The 19,856-nt window shown below is 34.8% G+C and overlaps 1 protein-coding gene across 10 annotated transcripts in view; it reads left to right on the plus strand.

Moving 5' to 3' along the window:
- The window catches only part of mura (murashka), a 206,192-nt gene that overhangs the window by 104,915 nt on the left and 81,421 nt on the right, over nt 1-19,856 (plus strand). For all 10 annotated transcript variants that reach the window (XM_067788291.1, XM_067788367.1, XM_067788374.1 and 7 more), the window contains one exon: nt 10,900-10,979. The gene's annotated coding sequence lies outside the window, so the exon portion shown is untranslated. The remainder of the gene's footprint in view (nt 1-10,899; nt 10,980-19,856) is intronic.

The following is a 19,856-nucleotide window of genomic DNA, read 5'->3' on the forward strand; positions in this document are numbered from 1 at the left end:
TTAGCCGGAGAGCATCTTTCATTCGTAGCCTAACCAGCGTCGTTTTAATTCGCTGGACTATGTTGATGTCTGCATAAAGCTCGTACAGTTCATCACTAAATCTTTTTTGGTACTCACCAAAGCGTAGAGGTCCATAAGTCTTTCGAAGAACTTTTCTCTCGAACACTCCCAGCGGCTGCTTCATCTGATGTATCATGATCCATGCCTCTGCACCATATAGCAGGACGGTACGATAAGTGACTTGTAGAACATAATTTTCGTTTGCCGAGAGAGGACTTTACTTTTCAATTGCCTACTTAGTCCAAAGTAGCATTTATTGACAAGAGTGATTCTTCACTGGATTTCAGAGCTGATGTTGTTCTTAGTGTTAATGCTGGTTCCCAAATAAACGAAGTATTTTACTATTTCGAAATTATGGCTGCCAACAGTAGCGTGGTTGCCAAGGCGCATATGCGCTGACTCTTTGCTCGATGACAGCAGGTACCTCGTTTTGTACTCACTCACCATCAAACCCATCTCTTCTGCTTCTTTTTCCAGTTTGGAGTAAGCAGAACTTACGGCACGGGTGTTCAGGCCCATTATATCAATGTTATCAGCATATGTCAGCAATTGCACGCTTTTATAGAATATTGTTCCAGTGCGGTTAAGTTCTGCAGCTAGTATAATTTTCTCCAATATCAAATTAAAGAAATCGCACGATAGGGGGTCACCCTGTCTGAAACCTCGTTTAGTTTCGAACGGCTCGGAAAGGTCTTTCCCAATTCTGACTGAGCTGATCGTGTTGCTCAACGTCATTTTGCACAGCCGTATAAGTTTTGCGGGAAAACCAAATTCAGACATGGCGGCATATAGGCAGCTCCGACGAAGAGGTGATGCCTGTGTGTTCTTTTTTCGCGGGTTTTTTCCAAGACTTGGCGCATTTTGAAAATCGGGTCGATGTTAGATCTATGAGGTCTGCAGATGCACTGATAAGGTACAATCAGCCGATTCACGGTGGACTTCAATCTTTTGCACAATACTCTCGACTTATATGCGATATTAAGAAGGCTGACTGGCGATAGTTGGCGCAATTTGCAGTATCCCCTTTCTTGTGGACTGTGCAAATAACACTTAGATTCCAATCGTCGGGCATGCAATCCTTCGACCATATTTTGCAAAGAAGTTGATGCATGTGCCTTACCAGCTCGCCGCCGCCGTATTTGAAGAGCTTCGCAGACAATCCATCCGCAACTGTAGCCTTGTTGTTCTTTCATCTGGTTATTGCTATCCTGACTTCGTCATAATCAGGTGGGGGGGCATTGATTTCATCATCATCGATTGCGAGATCGGGCTCGTCATCCCCGTGCGGAACGCCGCGGTAATCCGTATATAAGGTTTTCATTTTTCAGTGGGTTTTACATATGTAAATATGTAAGTTGATACAGCTTAACACTTGCGTGGTTGTATCGTATAAGTACCAATGTGTACACCATATTCCTGTTATGTACAAACATACTTATGTATGGAATATATACCTACTTTATCCTTTTATTTTATTTCTTTATAAGTAGGTAAATCCGTATCGTCTTTTATTTTCGTGCCATCAGCGTTTCAACATTTGTATATATACTTACACATTTTTATACCATTTTAGTTTATGGACTTTTGTATATTTTTTGCTCTTTGGGCATTTTCCATTTATAATTTGTTCATCCTTTTGTCACTTCACTTGTTGGCTCTGTACCGATTCCACTTTAAACCCAACAATCATGAACGTTTTGGGTGTGACGATAAATATGCTTTTTCTTCTTCTTTATCTTTTACAGAACATTTAGCTACTTTCTTAAGTTCCGACAGTATACAATTGCCCATAGTTAAAAACCTAGTGTGTGCTAGAGCTGGGCATTCACACAGATAGTGCGTGTCTGTTTCTCTGCTGCCCTCTGCACCTCAACTCCTGCAAATGCTATTAAAAAGGATCCTCATTCTCTCGGCATGCAGGCCAACCGGCTAGTGTTCCGTGGTTTGGGCAGTGATCCTTAAGTTTTCTTCCCTTGACCCATTTAGTAGGTCCTCTGCTCTCTTACTATTGTAGTTCGGCCAGGTTTGCTTGGTTATCTTGCTGGTGTCCGAGGAGTACCAGTGGGAGATTGCTAATTCCTTGAGTCTGCTATGTTTCTTTTGATTGATGTAAGTGAATGATGCATCTGGACCGCATCCGCTGCCTCCAGCACTTCCCCGCCTTTGCAAGCTCGTCAAGCTTCTCGTTGCTCTCGATGTTATCTTACAAGAATTATGTTAGTGAAGTTAGCTGCGGCTTGAAGCGACCTCTTGCAGCTGCTACTTACCTCAGGCGAAGTGATAGCGGAGTTAGGCGTCATGCTGTCTGAATAAATGCACTCGTCTGAATAAATGCACTCGCGTACTCGCCCTTTTTGCGCGCTCAACTTCCGCTTGGAAGATATTAGCAAAACTAGGTAGACGGACTGACAGCGACACCTCAAGATGTACACAGAAGACAACTGCTCCCACACCATAGTCCATTTTAGAACCGTCGGAGTAGAGTGAAATTGTGTCAAATCACTTCCTAGGGGTGACCCCGATTAGAAAATCTTTCTCCTGGGACTTTGGTATGGTAGGTAGAGTACGCTACCACCACACGACGGCGACCACCTCATAGGAAATGCTCGAATAAAAGATTACAGTTTAAAAGTGGTCGCATGGATGTCCTGGTACTAGTCCCGAACGCATCCAGTATACGAGAAGTGATGAAATGTTTTAAGATATATGATAAATGAGAAACGTTTTGGAAGAGAGCAACGTCTGTCGAGGTCTCTTGCTTTTCGAAAAAATGGGAATAACTCGTTTCTTAACAGAGCTCACGAGAGAGAATTTCCAGTTCTATTACAGGGAATGCGCCTAAGCTTCACTTCACAGCATTTGAGGTTATTTTATCCTATCCTTATTCTCAAGTAATATTCCACATCATTCTCCAACTTTTCCAAAATATTTGAAAAGTTTATAGTTCTGAAGTTGTTGGATAGCCTTTTCTTATTATTTCCCTACCTTTGATAAAATTTGAGAAACTTTTAGTTCTCGAGTTCATTTTCTACATTATTCTCAAATAATTCTCCAAAACCTTGGAGGAAATTTGTGAAATTTATAGTTCTCAAATCTATATCCAACATATTTCTTCAACTTATATGCCACATTAGATATCGAGTTGAGTTGAAGTTGAATATAAAAACTTTCTCCAAGGTGGCGCCTCCATAGCTTACAGTTGTTTATTGTGCCGAAATAAAAAAAAGTTGGTAGCACTGATAGTTAGCTTAATTATCATTTATAAATGTTTCCAGCACATTCCAGAAAATAGCACCATAAAAGTATTAGCCCTGCCGTCTTGAGAACGATTTTATATGGCCACATTGAACCTTCTAGACCATCCAACCCTTTCTACAAGGAACTTGGGTCGCCGCAGCCTCGCCTGCTGAATAAACGGTATTCGCCAAGCAAAGTTTAGGTTGATAGTTGGGTTGGAGAAGCTATAAATTGCGCTGGCAACCCTTTGAGAAGTTTGGTCTATACAACCAATTGAATCTTAGTATTGGAATCTTACATTTGAGTACAAGTTGAGAACTATCCTTTTCTCTACTTGAGAAACAATATTATTTGCGATATTAAAAAGCGCCCCTTTTTTGGGGATAACGCTATAGTTCTCAAGTAAAGCTATGGTTAAGAAATAACGCTTGAGATTGCAGAAGTATGCTCTAACTCTAAAGTGACTCAAGCCCACATTGGTTTTGGGATGTTTTGTTGTTGCTACGATTTCATACTATGGCGATGTCCTGGAAAGAATGACATTACTTTTGTCAGAGTTAAAAATGCGTATAGGGTAATTATACCTACTCAATAAACAACGGGAAATTCTCAAAAGTTAAGAAACTGTTAAATCACAACTTGGTTTTGGAAACTAAACCCTTTCTCAAACTCATTTTCAACTTTTTTCCTATTTGATAAACATTTGAGACAGATATTTCGATCATTGGTTCTAAAATATTTACTTTCGAGTTGAACACCTTAATTTATACAAATATGTTGGGAAATGTAAAAATAGGTTTGCAAATTCGGCCTTCTCCTCCTCGATTCCGTTTCGTTGCGGTCGCGTTTGAGAAGGGTTTGAGAAAAGGAACTAATTCGAAATCCTTTAAGTCTGAGACAGCTAATAATTGCTTTTGTGAAATAAACTTTGATATTAAAGTTACTCCTCAAATTGATATACAACTAGAATGTTTATTGGGTATATATAAAGCAGGCATGCTTAGCGAACGAAACGATATCATTTCGTTACGATAATCAACGCTAATAAACGAAACGAAGTCACTTCGTTTCGTTTATTAACGTTAAGATCGTCAAATTAACGTTAATTTGACGTTCTTAACGTTAATAAACGAAACGAAATGACTTCGTTTCGTTTATTAGCGTTGATTATCGTAACGAAATGATATCGTTTCGTTCGTTAAGCATGCCTGATATAAAGGTTAACCGCACCCACATACGCACATAAGTTAGGATTTATGGTTTTTTTCACTTAATCGTTTATCTTCTCAACCAGTTTGCGATGATTAACAATCTTGAACAATATGTGCATACTGTGTTTATATGTACGTATGTACGTACATCTAAAAGTAAAAAAAAATATTTGTTGATATCCTTTACAATGCCGTATAACAGCTGTCACAGGATCCTGTTTCATATTTATATCTTCCCGAAGTGATATTTTTAAGATGGTTCCTTTTATTTTTTGCTTTCACATTTATAAATGGCTCTTCTGTTTCTTTGTGTACAATACACATTTAATTTTGACAGTTAAATGGAATGCATGAACATATGAGTGAGTAGCATATGTTTTCTCAGATAGACTTTACATACATACAAAGGCAAAAAAAACTTCTTATACAGATTACGCACATTAGGTTCTTTATCAGCTATCGTTGTTAAAATGTCAGAACTTGTTTAAAGAAGGTCTTATCTTACAAATTTATATTTAACAAGTAAGGAAGGCTAAGTTCGGGTGTAACCGAACACTACATACTCAGCTGAGAGCTTTGGAAACAAAATAAGGGAAAATCACCATGTAGGCAAATGAACATAGGGTAACCCTGGAATGTGTTTGTATGACATGGGTATCAAATGGAAGGTATTAAAGAGTTCTATAGGTGGACGCCATTTCGGGACATCGCCATAAAAGTGGACCACTGGTAACTCTAGAATGTGTTTGTACGATATAGGTATCAAATGAAAGTTGTTAATGAGTATTTTAAAAGGGAGTGGGCCTTAGTTCTATAGGTGGACGACTTTCGAGATATCGCCATATAGGTGGAGCAGGGGTGACTCTAGAATGGGTGACCCAGAACATCATCTGTCGGGTACCGCTAATTTATGTAATAACACGAACAATATTCCTGCCAAGATTCCAAGGGCTTTTGATTTCGCCCTGCAGAACTTTTTCATTTTTAAACGGTTTTATTTAGCTTGACTTGACAGGCAGGCCGCACCACCGCATGCACGGCCGTTGTGAACGAATTTTGTAATTGAAATTTAAGTAACTTTCCGATAAGCTACAAGCTTGAAATTTGGAATGTAGTTCAAAATCCGATGACAATGCAATAATAAAAAAAAAATCGGCGCAAAGTGGCGCAAGGATCGAGATATTCACAAAAATTGTATTTGTGGTCCGATTAGGTCCATATTTGGAACACATAATACATACGTGAATGGGAAGCGATCTATGAAGCGCGATTTGGCTCATATTTGGAACAAATATTACATACAGTCCGGTAGAAGTGACATCAAAATATTTTGGAGTTGGAGGAGGGACAAGCATACGTGGCGCAGAGTCGAGTAAAGTCTTTGGAAGGATTATGTATTGAGGACTTAGATTGTAATACTAAAAGATAGAAAATAATTAGGTAGGTCATATGCACTAGTCATCACACTCCTCATCATTATTAGGCGTTGATCAGACAATTAAATAAAAGCGTTGGACGGGTCAAACTTCTATTGATAATCATATATAAGACCAACTGAACCTTAATCAGGTTATGCTACGCCTCACATTTTTAGAAATTTCACACGCCCAACACTTTTATTTAATTGTCCGATCAACACCCTAGATTGATGAGGAGTGTGATGACTAGTACCTAGGACCTACCTCATTATTTTTTATCTTTTAGTATTATTATTACTTCATGTAAGTATTGTTTTCAATGAAACCGTTAAACTTAAAATTTGTTTTTAATTATTTTATCTTCTACTTAATATGGTAGGTGTCACACACATTTCACAAAGTTTTTTCTAAAGTTATATTTTGCGTCAATAAACCAATCCAATTACGATGTTTCATCCCTTTTTCATATTTGGTATAGAATTATGGCATTTTGTAATTTTTCGTAATTTTCGATATCGAGAAAGTGGGCGTGGTCATAGTCGGATTTCGGCCATTTTTTATACCAAGATAAAGTGAGTTCAGGTGAGTATGCGAAATAAGTTCAATAAAGATGTATCGATTTTTGCTCAAGTTATCGTGTTAGCGGCCGAGCTGAAGACAGACGTTCGACTGTGTATAAAAACTGGGCGTAGCTACAACCGATTTCGCCCATTTTCACAGAAAACAGTTATCGACAGACGTTCGACTGTGTATAAAAACTGGGCGTAGCTACAACCGATTTCGCCCATTTTCACAGAAAACAGTTATCGTCATAGAATCTATGCCCCTACCAAATTTCGCAAGGATTCGTAAATTTTCGTTCGACTTATGGCATTAAAAGTATTCTAGAAAAATTAAATGAAAAAGGGCGGAGCCACGCCCATTTTAACATTTTCTTTATTTTGTATTTTGTGGCACCATATCATTACTGGAGTTGAATTTTGACATAATTTACCTATAAACTGTAGAGATATTACATTTTTTGTTAAAATTCGACTTAAAAAATTTTTTTTTGTTAAAAAGTGGGCGTGTTCGTCTTCCAGTTTTACTAATTTTTATTTAGCACACATATAGTAATAGGAGTAACGTTCCTGCCAAATTTCATCATGATATCTTCAACGACTGCCAAATTACAGCTTGCAAAACTTTTAAATTACCTTTTTTTAAAAGTGGGCCATGCCACGCCCATTGTCCCAAATTTTACTAATTTTCTATTCTGCGTCATAAGGTCAACCCATTTACCAACATTCATCGCTTTATCCGTCTTTGGTATTGAATTATCGTACTTTTTCGGTTTTTCGAAATTTTCGATATCGAAAAAGTGGGCGTGGTTATGGTCCGATTTCGTCCATTTTAAATAGCGATCTGAGATGAGTACCCAGGAACTTGCATACCAAATTTCATCAAGATACCTTAAAACCTACTCAAGTTATCGTGTTAACGGACAAACGGACGGCGATGGCTAAATGAATTTCTTTTTCCCCCCAGATCATTTTGAAGTCTATATCTATCTCGATTAGTTTATGCGGTTACGGATTACCGTTTTGCGAACAAAATTAATACACTCTCTGAGCTCTGCTCAGCTGAGTATAACAACTTCCCATATTTGTATCTTTGGGTTACGAACGTTCTATTCTCTTCAAGTTTTCCCTCATATTTTATTTTTGGTTCAAAAATAAGTGAGCCAAATATTTGTACAAAATTTGGAATCACCCTGTACAAGAAAATACTTGTGATATTTTCTTACCTGTGAAAAAAATATTATTCTTATTACCAATAAGCGATCGTTGATATGTATACATATACATATGTATAACTTGCATGCAGTACAGTACATATATGAGTACATATGTACATATACGTATGTACGTAAATTTAACTAGAGGTTTGTGACCTCAATTTCATGATGTTACTTTTCTACTTACCTTTGGAGTTATAGATATCTAAATGTGACTACGGTGACCATTAATCCGAAAAAAGGGACCGACCGATTCTTCTTTCAACAATAAGAATAAGGCACACACAACGCTCTTTTGGAGATAAGCATTATTAATAAACATACGTATATGATCCCAGACTAAATTCTTTTTAAAAAACCACACTCTGTGTTGAAGGTGCTATTGAAATTGTAGGCCATATAACATATGGTGTTTGTTTTTGTTCCCGTGAATATTAGGGGGCTTTTGCTGTTTAGTTTTTTAGTCAAGATTTTTTTTGTAGCTTTTCTTATATCTAGTTGTTTCTGTTTTTTTGTGGTTGTTGCTGTTACGGTCGTTGGTCGCAACAGTTGCTTTTTTGTTACTATTCTTGCTTTTAACCATCGCCCATTTCGCACGTCTTAATTGTCGATACTCTGGTTGTTGAGGTTTTTTTTATTCTTCATCGTCATCATCCAACGTAAAAAGGAATTCGCAATTATTCTTTCTTCGCTTATTTTTTTTCTGCTCTTCCCTTTCATTTCTCCTTTACTTTGGCCTTTTCTTTTTCGTTCGCGTTTCCTACTAATTTTCATCCCTCCCTTTTCCTTTCTAATTTTTCTCTTTGTTTTTCTTTTTCTTTATCTATTTTCCGTTTCCTTGTACTACTTTTTTCAATCCCATCTTTTCGCTTTCCCTTTCCATTTTTTTTTTAATTTTCGTTTTAATTTTGATTTTAATTAAAATCATAACTAAATTTTAATTTTAATTATAATTTAATTTTAACTTTAATCTTAATTTTAGTTCTAGTTTTAGGTGTTGTCTTAATTTTAATTTTAATATTAATTTTAAATTTAATTTCAACTCTAATTTTAATTTTAATTTTGACTTTAATTTTAATTTTAGATTTAATTCTAACTTTAGTTTTAGTTTTAGATTTAATTTTAATTTTACTTTAAATTTTAACAATAATTACAATGCAAATTTTAGTTTTACTTTTAGTATTAAAATAAATTTATTCTAACTTTAATTTTTATTTTGATTTTAACTTTAATTTTAGTTTTTGTTTTAGTTTCAATGTTTATTTTTATTTTACTTTTAATTCGGATTTGAGTACTATATTTTTAATGTTAGTTATAGTTTTAAATTAGTTTTAATTTTAATTTAATTTATTTTTTTTAATTTTGTATTTAAATCTTATTTCACTTTTAGTTTTATTTTTGTTTCCATTTTCTCTTTAATATTCATTTTTTATTTCCTTTTCCCTTTCCTTCTTCTTTTGCTATTCTTTTTTAACTCTTTATTTGCTTTTACCTTTATTTTTTTCACTTTTCTTTTTTTGTTTCCTTTTCTTTTTCGTCATTATTCTTATCTTACTCCTTATTCGTATTAATTTCCGATTCCTTTTTTCCTTTAAAACTTTTTTCTTTTTCTTGTCGGTGTTTCTATAGTTAAAATGGCCATTCAACCTCCTTCGGTTCTTTGGGTTCCTGGTGTCGATGTTGTTTTAATTGTTTTTCATCGTACTCAACTGTTGTTGTTGTTGTTTTAACGATAAAGACACTCCCCGAAGGCTTTGGGGAGTGTTATCGATGTTGATAGTTGTTTGCCGGATATAGATCCGGTACGTTCCGATAACAAAGGGAACGATTAATATAACCACATTAAACCTAGGCCATCCCGCCCTCCCCACCCACTAGTTCCATGAGGAACTTGGGGTCGCCAAAGCTTCGCCTGATAAATATGTGTATGATATTTTCATATTTGCAACAGGATTGCCGTCGCGTAGGGTAGGTTGGGTTGCGGAACTTTGAATCTATAAAGCTTTGTATTGCGCTTATCAACCCCTTGAAGTCATTTTCGTCTTTCTTTCCTCCTTCATCGTCATTATCTCTTTTTAAGTTTTTCCTTTATTTTACCTTTTAATTTTAGTTTGGGGCTTACTTTTATTATATCAAAAAACTGGCTAAGCATTTTTCGGCTCTCATTCATCCAATAGTGGTAGTATTTTATAGTGATGCTTACAAATAATGCAAGTTCTTACGGGAACACATTTTGTACGCCACTGTTCGAGGCAAATATAAAGAAAGAAATACATAGTTCAAAAAACTCATCACATGAACACAGAAATTTTTTTTAAACCGTGCACAGGTGGCCACCGTAATCATACGCAGTATTAAAGTACAACGCGTCGATCATCCCATAGATTCATATGAATTTACGAAGGACGATCAGTAAATAATAAGGTTGTATATTTTTTAGGAACCGGTTCATTTTTCATAAACTTATGTTAAAAACCTAAATACCTTACATGCTAAAGCTTCTGTATTTATACAACCTCCCTCGTTTATCCATATGTCTTTTATCGCACCTTACCAATGTTTATTTGTTTTTTTTTTTTTTGTGTCTTTATATTTATACTTTTCTTTGCAGATGCGTTCACAACAAGTTTTACAACAAAATAATGCTCAATTGTGTTTTTTTTTTGTCGAATACAACTTTTTTTTCCATTTCCAATATCACAGTTTTGATGATTTTATCCTTATTTGCCATTGCCTCTTATTCTTTGGTTTTCTGTGTGTGTTCTGTCCACACATATTTACGTACATGCTTATGTTTGTAATAAAAGATAATTTTATATCCAGGATATGTTTTGTGGCATACTTAACATTTTGTTTTGAGCTACATTCGACTTTTCGAACAAGGAGAACCCGAAACTAGTACAAACGTTCTGTTTTCCCAATTGAGTTAAGCATTTTTTGAGTACTCTTGTGGCATTTGTGTTCAGGTGCTGATCGAAGGAACATACAAATTTTTACATCTTTTTAGTTTACATAGTGAAATACAAAATACATAAAATTTAATTAGGTTTAATTGAAATGAGAATACAAATAGAAAATTCTTTTACGTAATAAAAATAGGTATTTATTTGTTGCTTTTCATAATGTATGTAATAAAATATTTATTGAATTTTATGCAACAAGAATAATAAATTATTATTTTTTCATTTACTTTCAGGATAAAGCAACGCAGTTAATGATGTCGCTTTATTAGCAAAAATAAAACGTTAAATGCTTGGTTCGTGCAAACAAATTCAGGTATGTGGAAAATTTGCAATTACTGTGCCCACGATATGGGGGCATTCTGAATGTAAGCGTGAGGTCTAAGTGTAAGAATAAGCGTTAGCGTAAGAGAAGTTTTTGTAAGTGGTATGATGGGGGAATATATGTATGTAGAGTGTAAATGCAGGCTTGGTGTGTAATGTTATATATGTATGTATACTAGAGCGGGTCAAATTGTATGGATGGAAATTAATTTGATTGAAAAAATATTCTAAAATAATTTTAACAAATGCATACCTGAAATTTTTCACAGTCTTGAATGTCTTTATATATTTTTCCACTTATCTAATGCTCTGAATAAATGACCAAATGGTAATTCATTGAAATGAAGCAAACATATAAACCAGTGTAGTGGTCTATTTAAATGCTTTTGAAAAAGTCTTATAACACCATTTTCTATTCCAGTATTAGCTGGTTCTTTTAATGCTTCAGATTATACTGATATGATTGATCTGAATGACGATAATTTACTATCTGAACCGGACTATCTGAACTGGCATTCACAAGAAATATTCCATACTATCACTTGTTACAATTCTTAGATAATGATGAGCCAACACTAGATGATCCTAATATTCCAATGCATATACAAGGAACAGAAAGATATGTATGTACAGTTGTTAACATCTGTTTCCAAACGTGTTATAGAAAAAAAAACGTGAAGGTGTTATGGCTGTTACAGCAGAAAGTCGTGAAAAACAACCACGAATGGAGAACAAAAAAGATTTTAAAAAATAATAACATAACATTACTTTTATTTTGAAAAATACATTAAAATGGTCAATTCTAAGTAAAAAAATATTTTTTTAAATAAATTACATTAAAATTATAAAAATTGTGTTTTTTTGCTTATTACTTGAAAATATAGCTTTTTTTTGAAAATTTTTTTCTACTAAAACGAATTTGAGAAAAGAAGAGCTGTCTGAATGAAAGTTGTTGGAAATGTTCTGAACTTATTTTAGCTGTAAAGAAAAAACAAATTTTCCATAAGAAATTTGTTAAAAATGATAATATAATAGTTAAAAGTTCATTTTAGGCAAATTGCTCATAATTTAAGCCTGATATCTCTACTAAAATTCAAAACCACTATTGATGTTAACACAGATTCTGAAATGTACGTAAAATACCTTTAAAGTTAGCCCAATATGATATTTTTCCTATAATTCTATCAGAAGCTATGAAGATTTTTAAGCCAAACCCTACATGCATATGGCAAAATATCTATTTGCAAAAGTCGGGGACTCGAAATCGGACCTAGAGCTGTGGTGTCTTCAGCAATTTTTCTTAGAATCATCTGCAGATTACGTTTTTGCTATACTACTGATGAAAAAAAAAGCCATCCATACAATTTGACCCGCTGTAATGTATACTGTATGGAGCACAGGAAAATGTGTGCTGTATGGAGTAATAAAGAATAAGAGCGAAAATGCAGTCGCAGCACCGTCGCGTAATATGTTTACATAAACAAAAAAAGTGACTAGGTTATTAGGTTTAAGTTGAAATTTGCTTCTTTGTAGGGTTTTGTTAGTTGCAGCATCTTTGGACATTATTTGGTTTGATTTCTATGAAATTATTATTGTATAAAGAAAAAAAAAATGACTAAATAAAACAAAATTAAATAAAATAAAATAAAATTATATAAAAAAAATTCAATTAAAAGAATAATAAATAGAAATAAAAAAATAACATAAAGTAAAACAAAACAAAGTAAAACAGAAGGGAAAAATTAAATAAAATGAAAAAAAAAAACAAAAACGAAACCAAATAAAACAGAATAAAATTAAATAAAATAAATTAAAATCAAATTAAATAAAATCAAATAAAAAATAAAATAAAAATATAAAATAAAATGAAAGAAATAAAGCAAAATGAAATAAAATATAATAAATAAAAATAAAATAGAATAAAATAAGATAAAATAAAATAAAATAAATAAAAATAAAATAAAATAAAATAAGATAAAATAAATTAAAATAAAATAAAATAAAAATAAAAAAAAAGAAAATTTTTCAGACGACCTGCCAAAGCTGCGCAGATAGATCCATTTGGAAGGGTGCTAAGCCTATACCATCAATACGATTTAGGCACGCTGCGCTAACAATTTAGCTATACAGCGCTGGTTTGTTTGACTGATAAATTGCTACATCTTTTCCTCTTTACCAACTACATTTAATCAGCGTTGCGCCATCTTTTGCAGATCACTGATAATGCTGGATTTGTTTATTGTCAATTACTTTGTTTGACATTCCCATGTGCTCTTGGTTTATTAACAATTGTTTTTGTTTTATCGGCCTATTGATATATAGCTAAATGGTTAGCGCAGCGTTCCTAAAGCGTATTCATGATGCAGGCTTAGCACCCTTCGAAATAGGCCTATCTGCGCAGCTATGGCAGGTTGTCTGATAAACTTTCTACTTACTACTTCAAAAAGAAAATAAAAATTTTCAATTATAGAAAAATTAAAAAAAAAAAATATTGTTCTGGCCTTGATCTTGAATCGAACCTTGAATCCTTTATTCATAGTCTTATAAAAAAAATCACAATTTTAAAATGAAATAAAATAAAATTAAATGAAATTAATATAAATTAAAAATTATATCGATTTCTAAACAACGAGTTCACCGTTTGTTATCGGAAGGATATCAATACCTTTCGAAAACGTATAGCTTTGTTACCGGGGTGTTGGCGATTTGTTATTGAAAATGTATCGATCTCTTATCGGAGTATTATGAAACACAAACCTTGAAAGCTTCAATATAAAATCGATGATACACATATAACCCTTCGGTAGTAAAGAAATCGATAAGAAATTTGCAAGCTGATAATAAATCGAAATCTCGAAGATAATAATCTGGTAAAGTTACTTCTTCAATACTTTTGCTTCGACCCTTGAGTGAGCTCTATTTAACTTAAAAACATAATTTTACCAGACGTACACCAATATCTTTACACATCGAACTTCACTTCAAACTTGGTGCTATCGCTTTTTTTGTTTTCGGCATTATAGAACAAAATTCCATGAATTTGGCAACTGAAACTATGCAAACCAAGCTCAAAAACGTTTTCGCAAAAACTGCAAAATTCGATAAAATTATTCGAAAAATTCGAATATTTTATTTAGAGGTTTTTTAATTTTTTTGATTATGCTATTCTGTAGTCCAATCAGTTTTAGACTGACGGCAGAGTGCTCGCTATAAGCTATGGTAGGCGAGAAGCAATTCTTATTTTCATATATTTTACAAGCTTTAAACGTTTCTGGCACTGTGACACGGCACAGTGGTCGTTTCCATAGTCCAAAAGTAAAAAAATCAAAGTGAGAAGTTTGCCACCAAATGTGTCGTTAGTATCTCTTATTAGAACAGCCTTTTAAAAGGTATATTTGTTTTTTTTGTATTAGAACTGTATTCTTTAAAAATATCTACAAAATTGAGGTTATGGTTTTTTTTGGTTCTTGCAGTGTGAGCAAGTTAGCAAAATAAAGTGCAAGTTTAAGCTATATAAAAATACATAAAACATCATTGTATTGAAATAAATAAAACTTATTATTGAAGTCAAAGGTATTTACTTTTATTTAATAATTTGGGAAAAATTTAAACAACGTGACATCAGGACGGACAAGGCGACAGCTGTTTCGATTATACCTTGTAAATCTCTTCAAAGCATTTTCTCCCGGGAGTGGGAGTCGAACCCGCACTCCTACGATAGTTGAAATGGTTATAAACGCATTCAGCTACGTCATGCCTTAATTGTTGTAAAGTTTTTCCCAATTGCCTTCTTTCGCATATATTATCTTCCACACATCACATAATTCGTATGTAGTTATGTGTTGAAGTTATGCATGTTTGTAAGGCGGTTTCATAGAAACTTGGTATTTTGCTGTTTTTGTTCTATTTATAGAACTACAACGAATTAACCAAATTTTGTCTCTTTATATGAATTAATCGGGGATTGGCCGTATTGCTTTAAATGTATGAACATTTATTTCAAGCAATTTTTAATTTTATAATTTATTTAATAATTTGGGAAAAATTTAAACAACGTGACATCAGGACGGACAAGGCGACAGTTGAAATAATTTTAGAGCCCTTAGCTTGTTGTGTGTGTTTTTTTGTTATTTAAAATTTCACCAGTGTCTTTATTAGTGTTTATTTGCACAAATATTTGAATTTCAGCTAAAGGTTTAGTTGAGTTCCTCACCGATCCTCACGTTGGGACTTATATCTTATTATTAGTCAAGGTTTTACGATTCTAAAGTGTTAATATCAGCTGCCACTTTCTGCCACTAACTATGTTTTGCGACAGTTTTCTGATAGCCTCACCCTGATAAATTATTGTCGTATGTTACATGTGCTCACATGTAACCTACGATATTATTTTATCCAGTCGACGATATGCAAATGTAAACTTGAACTTTTGTGTGTATTTGTAGTTTTGTTATTGTTATATATGCAATATCTCTTAATAACTTTAATTTCTTTATTTAATCCTATTAAACATTGTATTTGCGATAGACACATCTTACCATTTCCCCCCCACATCTACTTACTTTTTTTATGCATGTGGTAAAAGTGGGTCGTTGTGGGTCGGTATGAAGGTATCACCTTCACCAATTTTATGAAAAATTAATTCTTACAGATTTGTAAAGCCGTGACCAAAGTTTCACGTTGATATCTCTACTGGAAATATTTTTGGCCACTAACTCCATATAAGACCGACCAGTCCGACCGGTGTGCACGGGGGTTGATTGCTACAAGCCAAATATTAAAGTGCACGAACGAGGGCGTAGACTGCGCCTGATCGCGCTATAAGTACTGCTTGCCCGGCGGTACAACCACACCTATTACTCTTCAGAAATAATAGACATTGTGTTTATAATATATTACCAAAAACACATAAAATATTAATAAGAAACAGTTAGTGTGAGAAAAGTCACGATAATTCAGATGTTTTTTTAAACTATAGAAACAACTTTAACTAAACCACCTTTGGAAAGCTCAATTAAACAAACAAAGGTTACGGATTGTCTAATAAAGATTTTCAGAATCTAAATATCACACCATTTACCAACATTAACTGGATCTGTGATGCATTTTCAATGTCAATGTACTTATGTGCATGTGTGCATATCCACTTATAAATGTATGTACATTTAGATATATGTAAAAGCTTTTGCTTGTTTTCTTTGAATTAATTGATTATGCACTACCAAAGCCCACAGCAATTTTCGCAACAACTTACAGTTAATAGCCAAGTGCCCTTTACCCATGCAAATGCTTGCATACATCTGTATGTATGTGCATATAAAAGCATATGTAACAGTGTCTTATGATATACTGCTTTTATTGGTAAAACATACCCTGTTGGAAACAATCACTGAAAACAACTAAAACTATATCGACATCACTTTGGCTGCGTTTGGTTGCCAACGACAATTAAATATTTGCGGAATAAATCGCAATGTTTGTACTGTATTATTATGTTGATTTCAAAAAACTCTAAATGATTTCACCGTAGCACACGCTTAAATCAAATGATACACTTAAGGCCCTATGCTGCGCGTAACCGGTTCAGATAAAAGATATATTTTTTTGTGATTTGATTTTTCATCCGAATCAAAGATACTTCTGATTTGTGAATCTCCATCCAAATCAAAGATACTTTTTATTTATTATCTGAATCTCCATCCAAATCAAAAATACTTTTGATTCGTGATTCGAATTTTTTTTCAAATCAAAGATACTTTCGCTTTATTTATTTTTCAGAGTAAACATCAGCTGTTTTATGTGGGTACGTCGATGTTACCACCTATTTTAGTGGCTACGGTGTTATCCGGCAACTTTTGCTTTCAGAATACCAAAAAGGTATACAAGTTGTCAGATGATTTCATAACCCGTAAAAATAAAGTTGTTACCACTGTAGAATAGGGCCTTTAATGAAGTTCTGTTGAACGCGCCTGAAAATACTCCACACAATTTGAATTAAAAACATCTAATATATAAAATTCTTCTGTCACGGTGTTAGAGGCTCAACTCCTCCGAAACGGCTGAACCGACTCTCATGAAATTTTGAGAGCATATTGGGTAGGTCTGAGAATCGGCCAACGTCTACCTTTTTTTCGCTACGTACCTAGGGTCTTGAGATCAAAACGTGGACCCGTGTACCCCTAAAATGTGTTTAAACAATATGGATATCAAATGAAAACTGTTGATGAGAGCTGTAGAACAGGATAATTTTCATACCACTGGGAAGCTGGGGTCTCGAGATATAGCCCAAAACGTGGACCCGGGTACCCCTAGAATGTGTTTATACAATATGGATATCAAATGAAAGCTGTTGATGAGTGCTATAGTACAGGATAATTTTCATACAACTGGGAGGCTAGGGTCTCGAGATATAGCCCAAAACGTGGACCCGGGTACCCCTAGAATGTGTTTATACAATATGGATATCAAATGAAAGCTGTTGATGAGTGCTTATAGTACAGGATAATTTCCATACAACTGGGAGACTAGGGTCTCCAGATATAGCTCAAAACGTGAACCCGGGTACCCCTAGAATGTGTTTATACAATATGGATATCAAACGAAAGCTGTTGATGAGTGCTATAGTACAGGATAATTTTCATACAACTGGGAGGCTAGGGTCTCGAGGTATAGCCCAAAATGTGGACCCGGGTGCCTCTGGAATGTGTTTATACAGAATGGATATCAAATGAAAACTGTTGCTGAGTGCTGTAGAATAGGATAATTTCCATACCACTGGGAAGCTAGGGTCTCGAGATATAGCCCAAAACGTGGACCCGGGTACCCCTAGAATGTGTTTATATAATATGGATATCAAATGAAAGCTGTTGATGAGTGCTATAGTACAGGATAATTTTCATACAACTGGGAGGCTAGGGTCTCGAGATATAGCCCAAAACGTGGACCCGGGTACCCCTAGAATGTGTTTATACAATATGGATATCAAATGAAAGCTGTTGATGAGTGCTATAGTACAGGATAATTTTCATACAACTGGGAGGCTAGTGTCTCGAGATATAGCCCAAAACGTGAACCCGGGTACCCCTAGAATGTGTTTATATAATATGGATATCAAATGAAAGCTGTTGATGAGTGCTATAGTACAGGATAATTTTCATACAACTGGGAAGCTAGGGTCTTGAGATATAGCCCAAAACGTGGACCCGGGTACCCCTAGAATGTGTTTATACAATATGGATATCAAATGAAAGCTGTTGATGAGTGCTATAGTACAGGGTAATCTTCATACAACTGGAAGGCTAGGGTCTCGAGATATAGGCCAAAACATGGACCCGGATACCCCTAGAATGTGTGTGTATTATGGATATCAAATGACAGCTGTTGCTGACAGCTCTAAAGTTCATTGTGATATTCGATTTAGTCGCATCAACCTAGCAAAACTGAAAAATATGCATGCGAAGCCGAAATAGAGGCAAGAATTAATAATACCCACATACCTGTTTACATACGTCCTATTCGATTTGCCTGAAATTTCGTATATAAATTTGTCTATATTAGTATTTACGATGCTTTTTTTTCCGGGAAGTATACCAGAGACGGACTGGGACTGGGATTAGGACTAGGACTGGGACTGAGACTGAGACTCGGAGTGGGACTGGGACTGAGACTCGGAATGGGACTGGAACAAAATACATACCACCCTCTGGGACTGGCAATAAGAGACGAAGAAGAAGGAGAAAAACTTGAGAGAAGAGAAAAGAGAGAAGGAGACTGAGAAAGAGGTAGAATGAGACGAAGATGATGAAGCGAAAAAGACGGAGTGAGGAGTGAATAAAAAGATTAGGAAAAAGTGTAGAGGGGTATGGCAGAGTTAGACGGAAAAAGCTTATTAAAATGTATGCAGATAGGTCAAATTTAGGGCAGAACAACGTCTGCCGGGTCTGCTAGTATGTATATAAATGTAGTTAATCGGGTATCCAAAGACTATGAACAAACAAGTAAGGAAGGCTAAGTTCGGGTGTAACCGAACATTACATACTCAGTTGAGAGCTATGGAGACAAAATAAGGAAAATCACCATGTAGGAAAATGAACCTAGGGTAACCCTGGAATGTGGTTGTATGACATGTGTATCAAATGGAAGGTATTAAAGAGTATTTTATGAAGGAGTGGGCCATAGTTCTATAGGTGGACGCCATTTAGGGATATATCCATAAAGGTGGATCAGGGTTGACTCTAGAATGCGTTTGTACGATATGTGTATCAAATGAAAGGTGTTAATGAGTATTTTAAAAGTGAGTAATCCTTAGTTCCATAGGTGGACGCCGTTTCGAGATATCGCCATAAAGGTGGACCAGGGCTGACTCTAGAATTTGTTTGTACGATATGGGTATCAAATGAAAGGTGTTACTGAGCATTTTAAGAGGGAGTGGGCCTTAGGTCTATCGGTGGACGCCTTTTCGAGATATCGCCATTAAGGTGGACCAGGGGTGACTCTAGAATGTGTTTGTACGATATGGGTATCAAATGAAAGGCGGTAATGAGTATTTTAAAAGGGAATGGGCTTTAGTTCTTTAGGTGAACGCCTTTTCGAGAAATCGTCATAAAGGTGGACCAGGGGTGACTCTAGAATATGTTTGTACGATATGGGTATCAAATGAAAGCTGTTAATGAGTATTTTGAAAAGGAGTGATCCTTAGTTCCATAGGTGGACGCCGTTTCGAGATATCGCCATAAAGGTGGACCAGGGGTGTCTCTAGAATGTGTTTGTACGATATGGGAATCAAATGAAAGGTGTTACTGAGCATTTTAAGAGGCAGTGGGCATTAGGTCTATAGGTGGACGCCTTTTCGAGATATTGCCATTAGGGT

This window comes from Eurosta solidaginis, chromosome 1 (assembly GCF_040869045.1).
Source record: "Eurosta solidaginis isolate ZX-2024a chromosome 1, ASM4086904v1, whole genome shotgun sequence".
In the NCBI taxonomy this organism is placed as follows: domain Eukaryota; kingdom Metazoa; phylum Arthropoda; class Insecta; order Diptera; family Tephritidae; genus Eurosta; species Eurosta solidaginis.